The following is a 21,330-nucleotide window of genomic DNA, read 5'->3' on the forward strand; positions in this document are numbered from 1 at the left end:
TGGGGCACGGAGGTGTAGGGGGTGAGGTGAGAAATGGTCCACGTGCTTGGCAGCTGTCCACCCATCCTGCAGGTGGGTTGTGGGGAATGGATGGTGTGTCACTGATGGAAAGGATGCAGCAAACAGGTGGGTGGGTGGGGGGTCCTGTTGCAGGAGAGAGTGGGCAGAAGTGATGAATGACTGAACCAACGAGGGGAGATGAGATCAGGGTGCAGTAGAAGGGCTGGCCGTATCAGGACCCTGGACAACTCTTGGATGTCCTTTCTGATTGATCCAGGATGGCCATGGAAAAGGCAAATGTCACCTCGGTCTCTGAGTTCCCGCTCCTGGGCCTCTCAGAGAACCCCAAGCAACAGCAACCGCTGTTCATCCTCTTCCTGACTATGTACCTGGTCACGGGACTGGGGAACCTGCTCATCTTCCTGGCTATCGCCACTGACCCCCGACTCCACACTCCCATGTACTTCTTCCTGGCTAACTTGGCCTTTGTGGACATTTGCTTCACCTCTACCACCATTCCCAAGATGCTGGCCAACCACGTGTCAGGGCACAAAGGGATCCCTTACGCGGGCTGCCTGACCCAGATGTTCTTCTTCATCTGGTTTGCTGGCGTCGATAGCTTCCTGCTGACTGCCATGGCCTATGACCGCTATGTGGCCATCTGTCACCCTCTGCACTATGCCAGGTCTGTAAAACAGCACAGCTCTGCGGCCTCTGGTGGCTGCATCCTGGTCTGCAGCCTTCGGGAATGCCCTGACCCACACCGTATTATTGACTCGCCTCTCCTTCTGCACCCACAACCGCGTGCCCCATTTCTTTTGTGACCTCAGCCCTCTGCTGAAGCTGGCCTGCTCTGACACCTTTCTCAATAATGCAATGGTATACACTGTGGGGGCCCTGCCCACTGTCACCGCCTTTGTGGGCATCTTGGTCTCCTACACACGCATCTTTGCCACGGTGCCGAGGATCCCCTCCACCAGAGGCAAGCAGAAGGCTTTCTCCACCTGTGGCTCTCATCTGTCTGTGGTGTCTCTGTTCTACGGGACACTCACTGAGGTTTATTTTAGCCCCACATCCTGCCACACAGCCCAGAAGGACACAGCCGCTGCGTGATGTACACCGTGGTCACTCCCATGCTGAACCCTTTCATCTACAGCCTACGCAACAGTGACATGAAGGGGGCCTTGGGGGCCCTCGTCAATAGGAAGCCAGTTTTTATTCAGTGACCATAGCACTGGGATGTTTGAGTGCTCAAATCCAGTGCCCATCTGTACGAAATGTCCTCGTACGCTCCCAATGTTCCATGTTTCCTTCGTATCGCTCTTGGTTCTCTGTGTATTACTTTATTCTTCCAGCAACTATTTCTTGAACATCTATTATATTGTAGATACTCTTTGAAGGGCTGAAGTTCTAGCAGGGAACAAACAAAATCCCTGGCCACGTGGCGCTCACACTGCAGCCTGAAGAACACATCGCGGTTAAAAGGAAATGCTCGGGAAACTACAGAGACCAGGACACAAGCCCACTTTGCTTAAGGTTCAGGTTAATCTGTATAAGAAAAAGATGCAAATGCAGAGGCTCAAAAGTCATAAGATCTTGCTGTTTCTGTGACAACATAGTTCTTTCTAGAACCTTAGAGTAGACAACTGGTCTAGTTGTTTCTAGTAAGTTCCGTTGTGAGGCACCAGATCCGATGTGCTTTCCTAGCCAGAATTCTTATGTTTATTGATTTTGTAATATTTGTTTCCTTGAACTACCTACGTTTGGTCACTCTCAGTTAATGGTCATCTGAAACAATAACCTTGGGTAGGAGGCAAGATCCTTATTTATACTGTTTTGAAGAACAGGAAGCTGTTGGCTCTTCTAACCTCATGATGTTTCTGGCCTTGAAAACTGGCCAATTCTTGTCTAGGACCATCTCTTTCTTGTGATTCCTTGCTGCCAAGCAGCGAGACGCAGCCAACTCACAGTGACATCATAGCTCTTTCCAATCACTTCTAGAAACACAGGCTCAGTGAACATATGATCCACCTTCCAGGTTATCACCAGTGACGGTATTAGCAGATGATGTTCTTTGGCATAACAAGGTTCTCCAGCTTTTCATCCTGCTTTTTTTGTGTCCTCACCACCAGACCACCCAGCTCATGGCAACTAAATTTTCATTTTTGTGATGTCAGCATCTCATTTCTGGTACCAGTTTCTGTATTAGTTTCCTGGGGATTCTGTAAAAACAAAACAAAACAAAACCAAACCACAAAAGAGGTGACTTACACAGAAATTTGTTGTCTCACGGTTCTGGAGGCCAGAAGTAGAACATCAAGGTGTTGGCAGGTGGGTTCCTTCTGAGGCTGTGAGGGAGAATCCATCCCAAGCCTCTCTCCTAGCTGGTGGGAGCTGGTGCTTTGCTGGCCATCCCATTACTTGCAGATCATGCCTCATCTCTACATGGCATCCTCCTTGTGTGCATGTCTATCTCCAAATGTTCCTTTTTTAGAAGGACACCAGTTCTCTTGGATTAGGAGCCCACCCAACTCCAGTATGACATCATCCTAACTATTATATCTGCAAGAATCCTATTTCTAAATAAGCTCAAATTCAGAAATACTGGGGATTAGGACTTAAGATATGAATTGAGGAGGGGATGTAATCCAACCCTTAATGTTTGCTTAAGAAAAAAAAAAAGGACTAAAAAAAATATGGCTTGAGTAAGGTAAAAGTTTATTTTTCTCTCATGTGACAGTTGGTGTTCTAGGTCAGTGGGTGACTCTGCTTTAAATCATTCACAGACCCAAATTCCCCATGTCTTATTTCTGCCCCATTTCCCAGGTATTGCTATCACAATATTCTTACCAAAACATCTAATCAGAGAGCACAGGGGAGGCAAGTGCCTGCTCTCAAAGCACCACAAACGTCTCCCACCCCACTCCAGGCTACACGTAGCTGCAAGAGAGGCCAGGACACGTGGTGTAGCTGGCCAGCTGTGTTGCCAGGCTCTGATTCTGTTACTACAGAAGAGGGAGAGGGTAGAGTTTTGCAGAGAGCTAGCAGTCCACCTTCCATCCCTCTAGCCACCAATTACGTGAAAGCATGTTTCTGCCCCACTCAGAGAATCCACCCAACACCCCACCCTGAAGACATCTCGCTGATGCAGTCAACTCAGTTCAAAATCTCTGGCTGATACACAGCCTTCTTCATCATGGTGGAATGTTTCCTCCTGACCCAATAATTTGTAAACTCAAAGTCCATTGATCTGGCCCTCCCCTCACCCAGTGTGCAATGGGAGACCAGTTGCTACTGCATAATAATGATCAAATCTCATGGGGCAGGATTGATTTAAGAATGCCCTGCTTGTGAAGTGGAATACGTTTTTTGGCTGGCTGGGGGAGACTCTATTGTCTGTTGTTCACTGTGGTCTCTGGTTTTGCCCCCTGGGGTGTTCTTCCTTGTCATGCCCCCTCCGTGGCCACATGTAGAGTGAACACAGAAGGAGATGCCCTCCTTAGGCACTCTGCAGCCATCATAGATTGATTCCTCTGGTGCAAATTAGTGCAAATGGGTATTGTTTTAAGGCTCAAGCAGGCATAGGCTGGGCTCTGGATTTCAAGGGAATTCTCTAGAACATTTAGGAGGCTGTTTGCTTTGAGTCAGGAAGCCACACCCAAAGCTCTTTCCCAGAGAGAATTTTTGTATTCCTTGATTTCCTCAGGTCTCTCTATCATGTTAATGGTCACTACTTGAGGTCATTTGAAACAAAGGTCTTAGGTGGAATGGGGTGCTGGTCTCACCTACTGATAGTGCTTCTCTGGCTGTGAAGGCCTGAGGCCCTTGGGTATTTGTGGGAGTCCCCAAAGACATTTCCAGACCAAGTCAATATTGTGGTGGGACCAGCTCTCCTGGTGCTTCTCCTGGGGGCCACGCAGCAAGGCTGTGGGGAGACAGAGCACAGACCTCGGGCTCTGCGGTGGATGAGGTGTCTAGGGTTTCAGGGTTCACTCTGTGTTGACTAATTTAAAGCATAAGAGCAGGGCTGCCTGGCTGGTTCAGTCAGTGGAGCATGCAACTCTTGATCTCGGGGTTGTGAATTCGGCCCCATGTTGGGTGCAGAGATTACTAAAAAAATAAACTTAAGATTTTTTTTTTAAAAATGAAGCATAAGAGCAGGAATTTGGGAGTGGGAAGGGTAAGGCGGTGTCACTCAAGAGGTCAATACCTAGATTATCCAGAGCTTTCTAAAAGGGGAACTTCATGGTAAGGGTGGCCTAATTCCTTATCTGGTTATTCTGCTAGTAGCTGCAGATGGCAATAGGTTTATTGAATTATTTGGCCCTGAAAAAGAAGGAACTCTTGCCATTTGGGACAGCATGGATGGCCCATGGGCATTATGCTAAGTGAAGTAAGTCAGGCAGAGAAAGACAAATACTGTTTGATCTCACTTGTAAGCGGAATCTGAAACAAAACAAACAAAAAAGGAACAAATTCCTAGATTGAGAGGACTGATGGATGGTTGCCAGAGGCGGATGGTGAGTGATAGGGAAAGTGGGTGAAGGGGGTCAGAAGCTACAAACTTCCAGCTATAAGTTAAATAAATCATCAGGGTGTAGTTTTCAACGTGGTGACTGTAGTTAACTATATTGTATATTTGAAAGTCGCTGAGAGAGTAGATCTTAAAAATTCTCTTCACAAGAGAAAGGAGAGTATACCTATATGTGTGATAGATGTTAACTGGACTTACTGTGGTTTTCACAACATATACAAATACTGAATCATTATATTGTACACCTGAAACTACAAACAAACAAGCAAACACCCACTACAATCTGAGTTAGGACAAGCGACAGCAAGCCACAGACTATGGGCCAAATTGGGCCCACCACCTGTTTGGTAAATAAAGTTGGATTGAAGTACATTTATTTTTTTAAAAATGGACGTATTTTGAAATGGATGCTTCATGCTTAAAAGCTTAGGGTCAGCACTTACCCTGCAGAAGGCAATGCCCTCCTTACCGCTGTTTCCAGAAATCAGGATCATGGGGTTTCTCCAGCCCTTTGAGGATTCTCAGCTGTAGACTTTTCTATCTTTGTAGGCCAACTCTTGTCCCACCGCCCCCCACCCCCTGAGTCCACATCTTTCTTGTAATACTTTGCACAAATTGGCAAGGAGCCACCAACTCACAATGATTTCTTGCTCCTTCTGATCACTTCCTCTAGAGATTGGGCTACATAACCGCTTGAGCCATCTTCCAAGTTCTCAACAATTATAGTTGCACCTTGGCTTTGACCTAAAGAGGATATCCAGCTTTCTAGCCTGAAATACTGTGTCCTCACAACCCAGCCACTAAGATAATGCCATCTACTGTCATGGCAGCATCCTACTTCTAAAACAAATTAGTACCTCAAGTTTGCACTAAGATGAGGCCAAAGAAGTTATTTGAGTTTTTTTTAATAAAAACAATCCTACAGCATTTATTGTCATCTAGTAATAACGTAAGGGTAATCAAAACAATGTGAACAAATGTTTTAGAACTATGCTCCCAAGAAGGGATATCTAAAAAACCAAACTGTGTTGTCTTCTCAACAATGTCTCACTTCATTGGTCATTTCTTTTGTTTTTTTTCCAGTTTTATTTATCTAAGTTATCTCACACACAGTGTGGGGCTCAAACTCATGACCCCGAGATCAAGAGTCTCATGTTCCACCTACCAAGCCAGCCAGGTGCCTCTGATCATTTTATTTGGAGCAGAATAATATCATCTCCTTTTAGCATGATCCGACCCAGTTGTTCTCTTGACTTTACTTTGGAATGAATTTCTTTGCACCATCTAATACAAGGTCCCTATACTCATCAAAACCAATGATACAGCCTTCTGTCCCAGGGTCCTGGTCTTGAGCCCATCGCGGGCTCCCTGCTCAGTGGGGAGCCTGCTTCTCCCTCTCCCTCTGACTCTCCCCCTGCTTGTGCTCTCACTCGCTCTTTCTCTCGCTCTCTCAAATGAATAAATAAAAAAATCTTTTACAAATATTAGTCCATTCCCTTTCATTGCTGAGTCATATTGCATCGTATGGATGGACCACTGTTTGGTTAGACATTCACCAGTGGAAGGACACTTAGGTTGTTTCTAGCTTCTGGCTATTGCAAATAAAATTGCTATGAATATTCATGTATATAAGTCTTCGTTTTTTCGAGGGTAAGTACCCAGGGGTGAGATTGCTGGATTATATGGTAAGTGTAAATTTAACTTTATAAGAAACTGTCAAACCATTTTCCAGAGTGGGCCACACCATTTTGGATCCCCACCAGTAATGTATGGAGGTCCCGGTTGGAGGCACTTGGTATGGGCAGGATTTTTATTGTAGCCATTCTGATAGGTGTGTTGTGGTATCTTCTTCATGGCTTTAATTTGCATTTCCCTGACGATGTTGAACATCCTTTCAAGTGCGTCTTTATCATCCGTATATCCACTTTGGTGCAGTGTTCGTGTATGCAAGCCTGCTGTCCATTCTCTAATTACTATTAATTTAAAGTTCTTGGGAGATAAAAATTAATGTGCATGAAAGTTCTTTTTTCTCCCTGCATTCAGGGGCACCCTACAGCATAACTCCCCAGTGTGGAGCATGTACGTGAGCACCATTCCCATTGTTGTCTGCGTGAATGGTGCCCCCTGAGGTTTGTGTAGCGCATATAACCTGAGGTACTATTCCTAGCAGCCCAGCCCGATTCTCACCAGAGCACTTTGCCGGCCCCACGTTGACAGTAGCTGATGCTGATCTATTGTGGGATGCAACCCCTCACTTGCTTGGTAACAGGACCCCTTACAGTGGACCTTGCCGGTCTCCTCTATACAGTTCCTATCTCCACTCTATCCTAAAATCATGTTTTCTCAAGCCTTAGGGCCTTCACATACACGGTCCCTCAGGTAGAAAAGCCACCATGGACTAATGATTCTTTATACTCTGCTCTCCATGCCAAGTTCAAGCCTCTTTCCTGGACATTTTTCCTTCACTGCTCATCAGCTCCCAGGACCCTTGCTGTGATCGATCTCTAAATATTTAAGCTGGAGGTGTCTGTGTCCAGTTCTGTGCTCCCAACTCAGACTGGAACTTCTCAAGGGCAGAGTCTGGGACTGAGCTTTCTCTGCTACCTCAACACTAATCAGCACAAGACTGGGCAGAGAAAGCCAGCAGAAGAGGGGACTCTTGTTGAAATAAGAAGCATGAGTATAAAGAGAATTTTGATAGCGTTCAGAGTTTTGCAATGGAATCATAGGAATTTTGATTTGGATTAAAAGACAGGACAAGAACAGGTTTATCATTCTCATGCACCTGTTTGGTCCGTCCTTCCTTCTTCCTTCCCTTTCTTCCTTCCCTCCCTCATTCATTCATTCGATTATTATTGAGCACCTACCATGTGCCAAGCCCTGGGCCAGGGGAGGAAAGACAGCATCTTTGCCCCTCATCCAGTTCGCATTTGAATGGAGAAGACAGACAGAAACCCAATAATTGCACAAATAATAAATTTATGGTTACAACATGACATGGGCTCTGAAGCATCTGATGCTAAGAGCGAGGGTAATGGGAGCCTGAGTTGGGGTCAGAGAAAGCTTCCCTGAGGAGGTGGCCTTCAGCTGAGATAGGAAGGATGAAAGGGAGTGGAGTTGGCCAAAGCAGGGAAGGAGGAGTGAGTCAGGCCAAAGGAACAGCAGGTGTGAAGGCAAAAGGCTGGACAGGACATCCCTGGGCACCTCCACTCTCAGAGGTCCCCTCCTGCCTTGTAGCAAACATTGTAACAAGCCATTCACAGTAAATGTATTTCTTCCTTTGCTTAAAAAAAAAGTAGAGAAGATCACTACATTTTTGAAATTATTTAGGTGCCGTGAAAATTATTGCACCATTTGCTGATTGTGCACCTATGGGGATTCTTGCAAACGGAGAACATCTAACCCACAGATAACTTTCCAAATCTGATGACATTTTGGGGGAATGCCAGGGTTAACAATGAATGAAGTCGACATCATGCCAGTTTAAGAAGACATTTCCTCCAAGCTTTATTGATTTTGGTTTTTTCAGCCTTGCTTTTATGTTTTCAAACAACAGAGTGTGCGGTTTTCAATGTTTTCTTCCAGGTCTTGAACATTCTCAGACTTCTAGAAAACCTTCTGGCATGGCGATGTACTGGCGCCCCCCAGCGTCCATATTTGGAAACTCACTCTGCGAGGATGCAAGGTCTTGCCCATCCCAGGGCTGCAGAGAAGTCAACACACACACCACTGATGGCCTCCCAGCTCCTCCACCCTTCTCTCGTAGTTGTCCCCGCCCCATGAAACCCAAACTCCAACAGAAGGAAGTGTCCTCCTGACACAAGATTCCGGTCATGCCTCCTCTGCCTTTGCAAATGAAGTTCCTTCTCCATTCTTTTACTTATTTATTTTATCTCTAAACTAGTTTGATTGAGGTATCATTGCTCTACGACAAATGGCACATATTTAGAGTGTATGATTTGATAAGTTCTGACGTGCGTGTACACGTACACTTTTAAAATAATAATTATTTATAATAATAATTTTAAATATATAAAATACAAATAACAAAATTAAAATAATAATTTCAAATTTTCAGAAGAATTGCAAGAATATTATAAAGAATTCTTACGTGTCCTTCTCCTACTTTGAGATTGTTCACCCTTTAATCACATTTGTTTTATAGCTCCATCTCTGTATATAAACATGTTTTTTTTCATGAGCCACTTGAGGGTAACTTGCAGACATAGTGTCCCTCTACCCCGAAATACTTTGTGTGCATTTCCTAAGAACAAGAGCATTCTCTTATGTACCACAGCAAATTTATAAAATTCAAGAAATTCATTACTGACACATTTTATTATGTGTAAGAGCTAGTCTGGATTCCAATGTCTCCAATTGTCCCTGAATGGCTATGATTTATAGCGGTTTTCTTCTCTGGTCCAGGCTCCAGAAGGTAGAAGCGGGATCAGGTGCACGTCTAGATCCAGTCCAGGATCAAGCATCCATTTCTAGTTATCATGTTTCTTTTGTTCTTTTGTCTCCTTTCATAAAGGCCAGCCTCTCAGCTTTTCTTGCTCTTTCATGACATTTAAAAATATATTTCATTTTTTAATATACATTTTCCTAATGGGTATAAACATTGAGAGAGCTTTGCAACAAACTCTGATATGCCAGGCACCCAGGTTCAATGGTTCCCAAAGTCACAACATTGACACTTTTAAAGAATCCAGGTGGATTTTCATATAGAATGTCTCTTGATGTGGGTTTATCGGATGTTTCCTCATGATTAGGCTCAAGTTGTATAGTTTGGCAGGAACTACAGACATGGTGTTGGGTCCTTCTCGGTGCATCGTTTCAGGAAGTGCCCGATGCTATTTCTTTCTCCGTCTCTGGGGACCCGGAAGTCTCACGTTCAGATGTTTCTGGGGAGACCAAGGGATGGGGTGTCCTGAGGAAGAGCCAGCAAAGGCTGCTTGGGCAGGTGGTTGTGTGGGCAGAATGTGTGTGGGCTGCGATGTGCTGGGGCCAGAGAGGATGTGGTGCTTCCCAGAGTGTGCAGAAGGACATAGTCCCATTCACTTCTCATATTCACCTCTCTGCTTCTCTGGTGCCTTTTCACTTTCCAGCTGGCTTCTGATGAGTTTCTGCCACTCTGAGTGCCCCAGGAAGGCTCAGACGGTTAGAGGGAGGTAGAATCAGAGACAGGTGTCTGTCATAATGCCAGAAGCTCTCTTGGTAGTATCAGCAGGCAGTTAGAGCTCCGCCAGCAGTAGGGGCAGAACTTTGGTTGGTATTTTCCAGACTTGGAAGAAACCCTCTCTGGCCCCACCAGCCCCTCTGCCTGCCACCAGTTTCTTCCCTTCCCAGTGAGTCTATATGCACAGCCTCTACTTCCTCATTCATTCATCAAACACTTACTGAGCATCTCATTTTGGGGTACTCCTAAACTGTGACCAGACACTCTGATGACCAGTGTAAGCCCCCCACCCCCTTACCTGCAGCAGAGACGTGAAGAAACAATATCACAGACAGGGGAACCCAGATGCCATGTGAAAAAAATACAAGGATGCTCAACCTCACCAATAATGAGGAGCTAGAAGCCACTATGAGAGTCTGTTTCACCCTCATCACTCAAGGTGACTGACAATGTCTGGAAAGGTTGAAAATGCACATATTCTATGTGTATATGGTGGGTAAGCAAATGTGGTGCATCCATACAATGGAATATTACATGACCCTGCAAAGGAAGGGCATTCTGACTCAGGCTACAACATGAAACTTGAGGACATTATGCTAAATGCAAGAAGCCAGACACAAAAGGACAGATACTATATGATTTCACTTATGTGAGGTCCTTAGAGAAGTCAGATTCATAGAGACAGGAAGTAGATGGTGGGAGTCAGGAGCTGGAGGAGGGGATGGGGAGTCAGTGTTTAATGATCAGTGTTTAATGATCACAAGATGAAGAGTTCTGGAGATGGTTGGTGGTGAAGGTCAAACAACAATGTGAATGTATTTAATGCCACTGAACTGGACATTTAAAAATGGTAAAGATGGTAAATTTTATGTCATGTGTATTTGATCACAATAAGAAATTTGGAAAACAAATCATGAATGACACTTCTCATAATAATGGAAAATCGGAAAATACTTAGATTTCCATCACCAGCAAAGTGGACAAATACATGAGGGTCTATTTCCACAATAGAATATTATATCACTCTGAAAGCAAATTAACTAGAGTCATGTGTATTGATATGAATCTTAAAATATGAATATTTTTATGAATCTTAAAAATATAATTCCAAGCAAAATCCAGCAAGTTGCAGAAAGATGTGTAGAGTGATCCTGTTTACATAAAAATTGTAAAACCCATAGGGGTATGACAAAAGCTGTATTTAGTATAATGGTCACGTTGGAGGAGGGAAATAATGGGACAGAGGAAGTGGGTGAGTTACACACAGGATTTTCAATCGTATCTGTGATGCTTTATTTCTCAAGGTGGGTGCTATTTTTTATATTATAAACAATACTTTTATATCTTTTCTTTTGACTTGCATTACTACTTTTTTGAGGTATACCTTGTGTAATAAATGGCATATATGTGAACACAGAAATTGATGAGTTTTGACATTATGTATAGAAAACTATTACCACAATCAAGATACTGAACATTTTTGGAATGCCTGAAATCCAAATGCTTTTTTTTTGTTGTTTTTCTCTCTCTCTCTGTGTCTCTGTCTCTGTTTCTGCCTCTCACTATCTCTGTGTCTCTCTGTATCTCTGTCTCAGTCTCTCTATGTCTCTGCATCTGTGTCTTTCTGTCTCTGTTTCTCTCCCTGTCTCTGTCTCTGTGTCTGTACTGCTCTCTGTCTCTGTTGTCTCTCTCATACATTCTTGACGAGGTTCCTGGTTCCTGTCCTCTGTTCTCAAAGAAGAATGTGGGAACAAGTAGAGTGGACCCACTGGCCTGTATCTGGGTTCTGTCTGCAATACTCAGGCTGATGTCACCCTCCTGGGCATCCCCTGGTGGATATCTTCCAAGACTTCCAGCCTCCTTGATATTCCTCCCACCTCGAAGCAGAGCCTGAGTGTTGTCCACCCCTTCCCCTACCTCCTCACTTCTATGGCCAATAGATCACCACTTCCTGCTGCTCTTTCCTCCTAAAATGTCCCTCCTTCCTGTCCCCTCCTATCCTCTCCAGCCCCCTGCCTCTCCTCTATCTCCTGGACACCCAGTCTGTGCCCTCAGCGGTCACTCTCATGTCTCCTCTTTCTCCCCTGCCCCCCAGGACAATCCTAAAGTAACCTTATAACCAAGTCCAAGCTCTCTGCAGGACAAGGCAGTAAGTGGAGAGGCAAGACGTTGGGGTAGGAAACTGACTTTATTCGTCAAACCGGGAAACTGAGGATGGCGGACTACTGTCTCAAAGAGCCATCTCTCTGGATATGAAATTCAAGCTGCTTTTATGTTAGCAAAAGGGAGAAACGGGAGGACATTGGAGTCAAAAGGTGACTGACATCCCAGGAAGGTCGTGAAACTTCTTTCCTCTTGGTCAGTTGATACTTGGGTGTAGGAATCTGGTCATGTCATTCCTGAAAATCTCAAACGTAGCACAGCCATTTCTGTACATCCTTTCTTATCTCCTCAAGTGAGGTAGGTTTTTGCAAATCTCAGCTGCAAACAAAATTCCTCTGATGATTAACACGCCTACAGGGTCATCAGAAGTTTCTCAGCTACGGGTCACAGCAGCAAGGGAAATAGAAGCAATGTGGAGACAGACTTTCTAAGTTTCTCCCCGTTACAACCTCGCTTGCTTCCCTGCGGGCAACCCTGCAATAACTCTTCCTATTGACAGCTCATCTGTACTGAGGGCTCACTACATGACTCACTCTATGCGTATGGCTGTATCTGATTCTCCAAGGTAGCTACTGTTACTCCTGCTCTCTAGAGGAAGACTTTGAGGTGCGAGGAGGTCGAACGGCTCGGGTCTATTTGCTTCCGAAGCCCACTCCTATAAAACAGCACAACATAGGCGTTGACATGGCTTACACACACAAAGACTTTCTGGTCCCATTCATACAGTATGAGGACTAACTAGTCAAGACTCAGAGAGGCAGAGTCACTAGTCCAAGGTCACACAGTGGGTCTGACTATCTCCAGAACTCCTGCTCTTTCTTTCCACACTCACCTGGCAGGTGAGCTATGACATCAGGCACTAAGCCCAGGGTGGTCCATACACCTCTGCCTTCTGGATCTGAAGTTGAGTGGTGAGCTGGGTTGCATGGAGAATGGGGCCTGGGGCTTTGAGTGATGGAGAGATGGGTCTGTGGTCCCTCGGGAGGAAGGTTTAGTGCTCATGCCCTGAGCCCATTGTCCTGGGCTGAGCCCCTGAATGCTTTGTTAGGGATCCAGATGCCAAATAACTGTCTGCCCTAAATGGAAACCCTGCTAGATGTGGCCTCTTGGGGAAAGTGAGCAACACTCATCATTTTTTTCTTTTTTTTTTCTTCCACTTCTACAGAAGCCTTGATCTCTGAGGCATTTTTTCTTGGGGAGAACTTTCTTCAATGGCCCTAGAAGTGGAAGAATTCCCTTGGCACCTTTGGGTCCTTGTGACAAATTCATAGTGCTCTTCTCCCGCTCAAAATCCTACCATGGCTCCCACCCACAGGCAGGACCTCCACAATTTTTTTTACATAACATTTTATTTTAAAAAAAGCATTTGAGGGCGCCTGGGTGGCTCAGTTGGTTAAGCGACTGCCTTCGGCTCAGGTCATGATCCTAGAGTCCCTGGATCGAGTCCCGCATCGGGCTTCCTGCTCGGCAGGGAGTCTGCTTCTCCCTCTGACCCTCCCCTCTCTCCTGTGCTCTCTCTCATTCTCTCTCTCAAATAAATAAATAAAATCTTTTAAAAAAAAATTTAAAAAAAAGCATTTGAGCCATATATTCATTTATAAATTAGGTACATCTACTACAGAGAGAAGATACAATAATTTATAAACCACATCCTGTAAATATTAATTTACAAAAAGTAAGAATAAAATAAATCCTATTTAAATGGATTTATAATTATGGGAGCTTCATAGTATTCTTAGCTTGCACTTCAAGGCACATATAATGGTTAACATTAGTGCATATGAATCTGTATATATGATAGTCTTTTTTTTTTTTTTTAAGATTTTATTTATTTATTTGACAGAGAGAGGCAGTGAGAGAGGGAACACAGCAGGGGGAGTGGGAGAGGGAGAAGCAGGCTTCCCGCCGAGCAGGGAGCCCGATGCGGGGCTCGATCCCACACTTGGGATCATGACCTGAGCCGAAGGCAGACGCTTAATGACTGAGCCACCCAGGCGCCCCTATATGATAGTCTTCTTGATGTTTTCAATTTTTTTGTGGGGAGGCTTACTTCTATCCTCGCTGTTGCAGTTATCAATCACTTTGTAACAAATAACCCCCAAAGTTAGTGGATTAAAACAGCAACAACGGGACGCCTGGGTGGCTCAGTTGGTTAAGCGACTGCCTTCGGCTCAGGTCATGATCCTGGAGTCCCGGGATCGAGTCCCACATCGGGCTCCCTGCTTGGCGGGGAGTCTGCTTCTCTCTCTGACCCTCCCCCACCTCATGCTCTCTCTATCTCATTCTCTCTCTCAAATAAATAAATAAAATCTTAAAAAAAAAAGGCAACAACAATAGCAGCATTTATTTTGCTTATGAATATCTTTCTTTTTTTGTAGATTGAATTTTCCCCCCAGCTTTATTGAATTATAATTGAGTATATATTTAAGGCATACAATGTGATGATTTGGTATGTGTATGTGTTGTGAAATGATTACCCCAACTGAGTTAATCCATTTCCTCTCACAGTTACCAAAGTTCTGTGTGTGATGAGAACACTTAAGACCTGCTGTCTCAGGGTGCGTGGGTGGCTCAGTTGGTTAAGCAACTGACTCTTGACCTCAGCTCAGGTCTTGATCTCCAGGTTGTGAGTTCAAGCCCCCATGTTGGGCTTCACATTGAGTGTGGGACCTACTTAAAAAAACAAAAAAAAGACCTACTGTCTTAGCAAATGTCAAGTGTATGATTCAGAAGTATTAACTATAGTCCTGGGGCGTCTGGGTGGCTCCGTCATTAAGCGTCTGCCTTTGGCTCAGGTCATGATCCCAGAGTCCTGGGATTGAGCCCCGCATTGGGCTCCCTGCTCTGCAGGAGTCTTGCTTCTCTCCCTCTCACTCCCCCTGCTTGTGTTCCCTCTCTTGCTATATCTCTTTCTGTTAAATAAATGAATAAAATCTTAAAAAAAAAAAAAAACTATAGTCCTCTCCATTGTACATTAGATCCTTAGGACTTAGTCATCTTATAACTAAAATTTAGTACCTTTTAAAAATTCTTAAAATTTTTATTTATTTTATTATTTTTTAAAGATTTTATTTATTTATTTGACAGAGAGGGACACAGTGAGAGAGGGAACACAAGCAGGGGGAGTGGGAGAGGGAGAAGCAGGTTTCCTGCTGAGCAGGGAGCCTGATGCGGGGCTCCATCCCAGGATCCATGATCTGAGCTGAAGGCAGACGCTTAACAACTGAGCCATGCAGGCACCCCTGGTACCTTTTTTTAAAAGTAGGCACCACACCAAACGCAGAGCCCAATGTGGGGCTTGAACTCATGACCCTGAGATCAAGAACTGAGCTGAGATCAAGGGTCAGTTGCTTAACTGACTGAGCCACCCAGACACCCCGAAAGTTTGTACTTTTCGAATATCTCCCCATTCCTCTTCCTTCCAATCCTGGAATCCACCATTTTGCTCTGTTTCTATAAGTTTGACTCCCCCTCCCCCCGATCCTGCATGTAAGAGAGAGTACTTGTCTTTCTCTGCCTGGCTTATTCCGCTTAACGTAATGCCCTCCAGGTTCATCCATATTGTCACAAATGGTATTATTTCCCTCTTATCTGTATCTATAGATCTATATCTGTATATCACATTTCTTTATCCATTCCTCCATTGATGGACACTTAGGTTGTTCCCATATCTTGGCCATTGTGAATAAAATGGGATTCCCAATGAACATGGGAATGCATATATCTCTTTGAAACACAGGGCAATATCCCTGATCAACACGGATGCAAAAATCTTCAACAAAATACTAGCAAAACAAATTCAATAGCACATTAAAAGGATCATACACCATGATCAAGTGGGATTTATCTCTGGGATGCAAGGAAAGTTCAACATATATCAGTAAGTAAATGTGATATAGAACACTAACAGAATGAAGGGTAAAAATCATATGATCATATTATTAGATACAGAAGAAGCATCTGACAAAGCTCAACATCCTTTCCTGATAAAAACTTTCGGTATAGAAGGGTATAGAAGGAATGTACCTCAACATAATAAAGGCCATATATGACAAGCTTACAGCTAACATCATAGTCAACAGTGAAAGGTGGAAAGCTTTTCCTCTAAGATCAAGAACAGGACAAGGATGTCCACTCTCACTCTCCTATTCAACACAGTACTGGAAGTCCTACCCAGAGCAATTAGGCAAGAAAAAGAAATAAAGGGCATCCAAAGTGGAAAAGAAGTAGTAAAATTGTCTTTGTTTGCTTATGAATTTTAACTTGAGCAGGGCTTGGCAAGGCCAGCTCATCTCTTCCATTTGAAGGCTGAGGGCTGGAATCACAGAAGACAGTATATTCTGGTTGTTGGCTGCACTTCAGCCAACTAGGCTGGGACTGGGCTGTAACACCTATAGGTGGCACCTCCATGTGACAGCTTGGCTTCTTCACTACATGTGATTGGGTTCCAAGAGTGAGCATCCCAACAAGACCAGGTGAAAACTGTATGACCTTTAATGATTCAGCTTTGGCAGTCACATGGGGCCACTCTGCCACCGTCACGGTGCCCTCCAGATTTAAGGGGAGAGGGGATTTATGCCTAACTTTTTGATGGAAGAGTATCAACATCACATTGCAAGAACAGTATGTGGGATGGCAGACATTACTATGGTCATCCTTGGAAAATGCAATCTACCAACATCACTGATTACCATCTTTTCCTCTCACATTTACCCAGTGAAGGATTCTAGCCTTAATCATTTTCTTAGGTATGGTGTTTACATTGTTAAAATTAATTTTGTCCTGTGGATTCTTTTCAAGAAGCTTTTTTATGCCATTTGCCCATTATATAAATGGTGGGTTAGTGAAATCTGGATAACTCAAGACATTCATACACTTTACCAAGCATGTGAACTCCTATAACACAAATTAAGTAAGCTAAGTAAATAAATAAGTAAATAAATAAATACTTTAAAAAATATCTATTTATATATAAGTATATCTGTATTTTTCTCTATAAAAAAGAGGAAATGATCTTTTTTTTTAAAGATTTTATTTTTATTTATTTGCGAGAGAGAGAATGAGAGACAGAGAGCATGAGAGGGAGGAGGGTCAGAGGGAGAAGCAGACTCCCTGCCGAGCAGGGAGCCCGATGCGGGACTCGATCCAGGGACTCCAGGATCATGACCTGAGCCGAAGGCAGTTGCTTAACCAACTGAGCCACCCAGGCGCCCAGGAAATGATCTCTTGAAGAAAAAGTGGACATTTCTCTTTTAAAATCATCTTGTTACCATGAATATATTGCTTATTTAACCCTTAGCTGGATACTTTGAGCATCAGTAGACTTTCCCATTAAGTTAAAAAGCAAAAATATAAATGACTTCCACTGGAATTTTTTTTAACCCGAAAATGAGTCTTTTTTTTTTTAATTTTTTTTTTAAGATTTTATTTATTTGCGAGAGAGAGAATGAGAGACAGAGAGCATGAGAGGGAGGAGGGTCAGAGGGAGAAGCAGACTCCGTGCTGAGCAGGGAGCCTGATGTGGGACTCGATCCCGGGACTCCAGGATCATGACCTGAGCCGAAGGCAGTCGCTTAACCAACTGAGCCACCCAGGCGCCCAATGAGTCTTTTTTTTAATTTAAGATTTCTATTTACTTATTTGACAGAGAGACACAGTGAGAGAGAGAACACAAGCAGGGGGAGTGGGAGAGGGAGAAGCAGGCTTTCCGCTGAGCAGGGAGTCCCATGTGGGGCTCGATCCCAGGACCCTGGGATCATGACCCGAGCCAAAGGCAGACGGTTAACAACTGAGCCACCCAGACACCCCGAGAATGAGTCTTTATTACCAAAGTGAATTTTTTGTTTTTTCAACTTATTTTGAAATAGTTACAGATGCACAAGAAGTTTCAAAAATAATACATAGAATTCCGCATACCTTCCACTGAATTTCATCTAGTAGTTACATTGTATAGAAGTATAGTACAATATCAGAATCAAGGATTTCATATTAGTACAATGTGTCTATATAGTTGTATGCAATTTTATCACAGGCGTGCATAAAATTGTCATTTTGAGGATATCATAGACATGGAATCACACAGTATATAACCTTTGGTGATTGGCTTTGTTTTTGTTTTTGTTTTTGCACTCAGCATAATGCCCTGGAGATCCACTCAAGTTGTTCTATGTATCATGGCATTTTGTTCCTTTTTTATTACTGGGTATATCATGGGCTGAATTGTGCCCCCCGCTCCAAATTCATATGTCAGTGTTCTAACCCCTAGTACCTCAGACTATGACCTTATTTGGAGATAGGGTCTTTACAGAGATAGCAAGTTTAAAATGAGTTCATTAGGCTGGACCTTAATCCCATATGACTGGTGTTCTTATAAGAAGAGGACATTTGCACACAGAGATAACCACAGAGAAAAGATGATATGAAGATACAAGGAGAAGACATCTATGAACCAAGGAGGAAGGTCTGGGACAGACCTTTCTCTCATGGCCCTTGGAGGGAGCCAACCCTGCCAACACTTTGATCTCAGACTTCTGGCTTCCAGAGCTGCAAGAAAATAAATTTCTGTTGTTTAAATGACCCAGTCTATGGTACTTTATTCAGTTAGCCTTAGCAAACTAGTACAGAGTAGAATATCATTGTATGGGTGTACTGGTGTTTGTTCAACCATTCACGCATTGAACAACATTTGGGTCATTTCCAGTTTTTGGCTATTACAAATAAAGTTGCTCTGAATATTTGTGTGCAGGGTTTTGTTTTTTTTTTGTGGACTGTATTATCATTTTTATAAACATTAAAGTCAACAATTAGTGAAATTGATGTAATATTTCATTTGGTAGTTATTTCTTTAAACATTTATTGATTTCAATTTTGTGGTTTTACTTTTGTGCTTTGGAGCAAAACTGCTTTGCTCTGGGATGCTGCAGAGTGCCAGTGGGCAGTGCCTGGCTTTGAAGCTTGAGGAAAGAAATAAGGGCCTGGTTAGACCCCCAGTGGTGAAATATGCCTCTGGAGAATCTTGGGAATGATCCACTTGATTTTGAAACATTAGCATCTGCTAGTGCTTGGGTTGGATCAAACATCATGAAAGAGGGTGGGTGTCACTGTGAGTGGGGTTGAGGAATGAATTCCTCTATGCTTATATTTATTATCTTCTTGATGAATTGACCCTTTTATCGTTATGAAATGTCTTTCTTTATCTCCGGTAATTCTCCTTGCTTTCAAGTCTGCTTTTTCTGATATTGAGGTAGACATGCCAACTTTCTTATGATTAGTATTTTCATCACTTGCTTTTCATATTTTTGTAAGAAATCCATAGCCAAGGAAACTTGAATGGTCAATAAACTTATGAAAAGATGCTCATCCTCACTAGAAATTGAGGATATTGAGAGTAAAACAATCAATAAATATACTTTTCCTTCAGGAAATTGGCTAATTTTGAAGTTTTATCATTCAAAATGTTGGTGACATAGTTGGGAAAATGACCACTCTCCTCCGTGGGTGGCAATCTTTTCAGGATACTTTGGCAAAATCTATTCAAGCAAAAATGTGTGCACTTTATGGTGGAGCAACTCATCTTTTATTTTATTTTATTTTTTTGAGAGAAAGAGAGTGTGGGTGGAAACGGGTGGGGAGGGGCAGAGGAAGAGGGAAAGAGAGATTTTTTTGGTAAAGATTTTATTTATTTATTTGTCAGAGAGAGAGAGAGCACAAGCAGAGGGAGCGGCAGACTCCCCGCTGAGCAAGAGCCCGATGAGGGACTCCGATCCTGTTGGCTGATTGAATTTAAATAAAAAATTTAAAAAACCTAATCAGCCCCACTGAACCTTACTCCTTTTTATGTTCCCTTCACTGTATCCACCATAGTGAAATGTTTCTTTAAAAGTATCTCAAGTTTGGGGAGAAATATACACACATCCAGTCTATTTTTTGTAACTTCAGGGAAGCTTTACTGGATCTGGGAGGAGCACGGGTAGAAATGAAAAAAGAAGGGCCACAGGGAAGATTCAGGTCCTCTGGTTTGTTCTTACTGGTTTGTAAAATATACCCTCCCCACCACACTCACTTGCCTAGTCCTGAGAGCAGCAAGACCACGAAAAGGGTCTGACCTTCATTTCACCTATGACCTCAGAGTGATCTGCCCAAGAATGACTGTAGCCAGGAGGAGACAAGAGAATTCTCACTACCATGCTATATCTCCTTACCTTGATTTTTACAATTTCCTTTCTAGTCTTCAGGAGCATTTGCCAGTTGGAAGCATTGTGATATACTGAACATGGATACAGATCCTGAATTAGAATCCCAGCTCCCCTACTTCCTAGTTGGGGGACCTTGGATATGTTGCCTAAACTCCCTGTGCTTCAGTTTCTGCATCTGTAATTAAGACAATAACAGGAAGTACTCACAGGGTTGTTGAGGGTGTATGCTGTGATAATAGAAACCCTGTTGGATTTATAGATAAAAGTTTATTTATCGCCCATATAAATTCCAGTGTAGGTCATCTCTGATACCATACTATACTACCCTGATACTCTTCTGTAGTCAAGTTCTGATACTTTGTTGTATTATTGTTACCATAAGTAATACAGTATTCTATAGGTATCATCCTTGATACCTATATTGACTGGTCCCAGACAGCTCTGAAAATGGAGCTTGGACTTAGATGTGGGCTTTATGACATAGTTCAAATACTTAAAAGCTCCCAATCAATAACCCCTTTTCTCGACACACACGTAGATTGGCACCCATCGTTCAAAATGCTTAGGATGACTTGTCAACTCAGCCTTCATATGCACAAGAACAGCTCTGATTCCTAATCTAAAGATACATTTGGTAAATATCTCTGCAAAGATAAAGATCAGGGATGTATGTTTCCTCTGGAAATCTTTAATTGAGTAATCTTAACTCTTGTACCCAATGGTGATGACAACAAAAGTTTAAAAAAGGCAGCATCCAATCTTAGATGGCCTTGACATTCAGATAAGAGTGGGCTTCGCCATCTTATATCTCTGCTTCATAGTAATTGAGACAGTAAAAGTAACACGTGCTTGGACTGTCCAACCAGGGTCATCTTGAGCAACAGTCTTCCACTTCTGTGAAACCTAAAATTGTGACTCAAACAAAGATACTGCTGAGAACCAACATGGGCAGGGATCTTTAGAGCATCACTGCCAGAGCACTAACCCCTATATCTCCTTTCTTACTTGGATTCCAGAGATTGTATCCCAGGCCCATCACTCACTGTGCATAAATGTGTAAGAATGGGGAGTAAGCCAGGACCCAAATGTGTGGCCAAAATACCCACAAGCTATTGGGTGAACATTATTTTAGTAAAACTTTCCTTCTGTTTAAGAATAATAATAATAATAAAAGACCCAAGGGAACAGCCCCTCCTCTTGTTTAAGTGATTGGGTTCACTATTTTGTTTTTTATAAATCCCCAAGAGAAAAAGTAGGTC

At 43.2% G+C, this 21,330-nt stretch overlaps 1 pseudogene; it reads left to right on the forward strand.

Annotated features, from left to right (window-relative positions):
* The first annotated feature begins 278 nt into the window (after positions 1-278).
* On the forward strand, positions 279-1,226 carry LOC135362332 (olfactory receptor 1f45-like; annotated as a pseudogene).
* Positions 1,227-21,330: the final 20,104 nt, after the last annotated feature.

Source organism: Mirounga angustirostris, unplaced genomic scaffold, assembly GCF_029215605.1.
Source record: "Mirounga angustirostris isolate CCGP_5_RB_7025 unplaced genomic scaffold, mMirAng1.0.hap1 SCAF_1, whole genome shotgun sequence".
Classification (NCBI taxonomy): Eukaryota; Metazoa; Chordata; class Mammalia; order Carnivora; family Phocidae; genus Mirounga; species Mirounga angustirostris.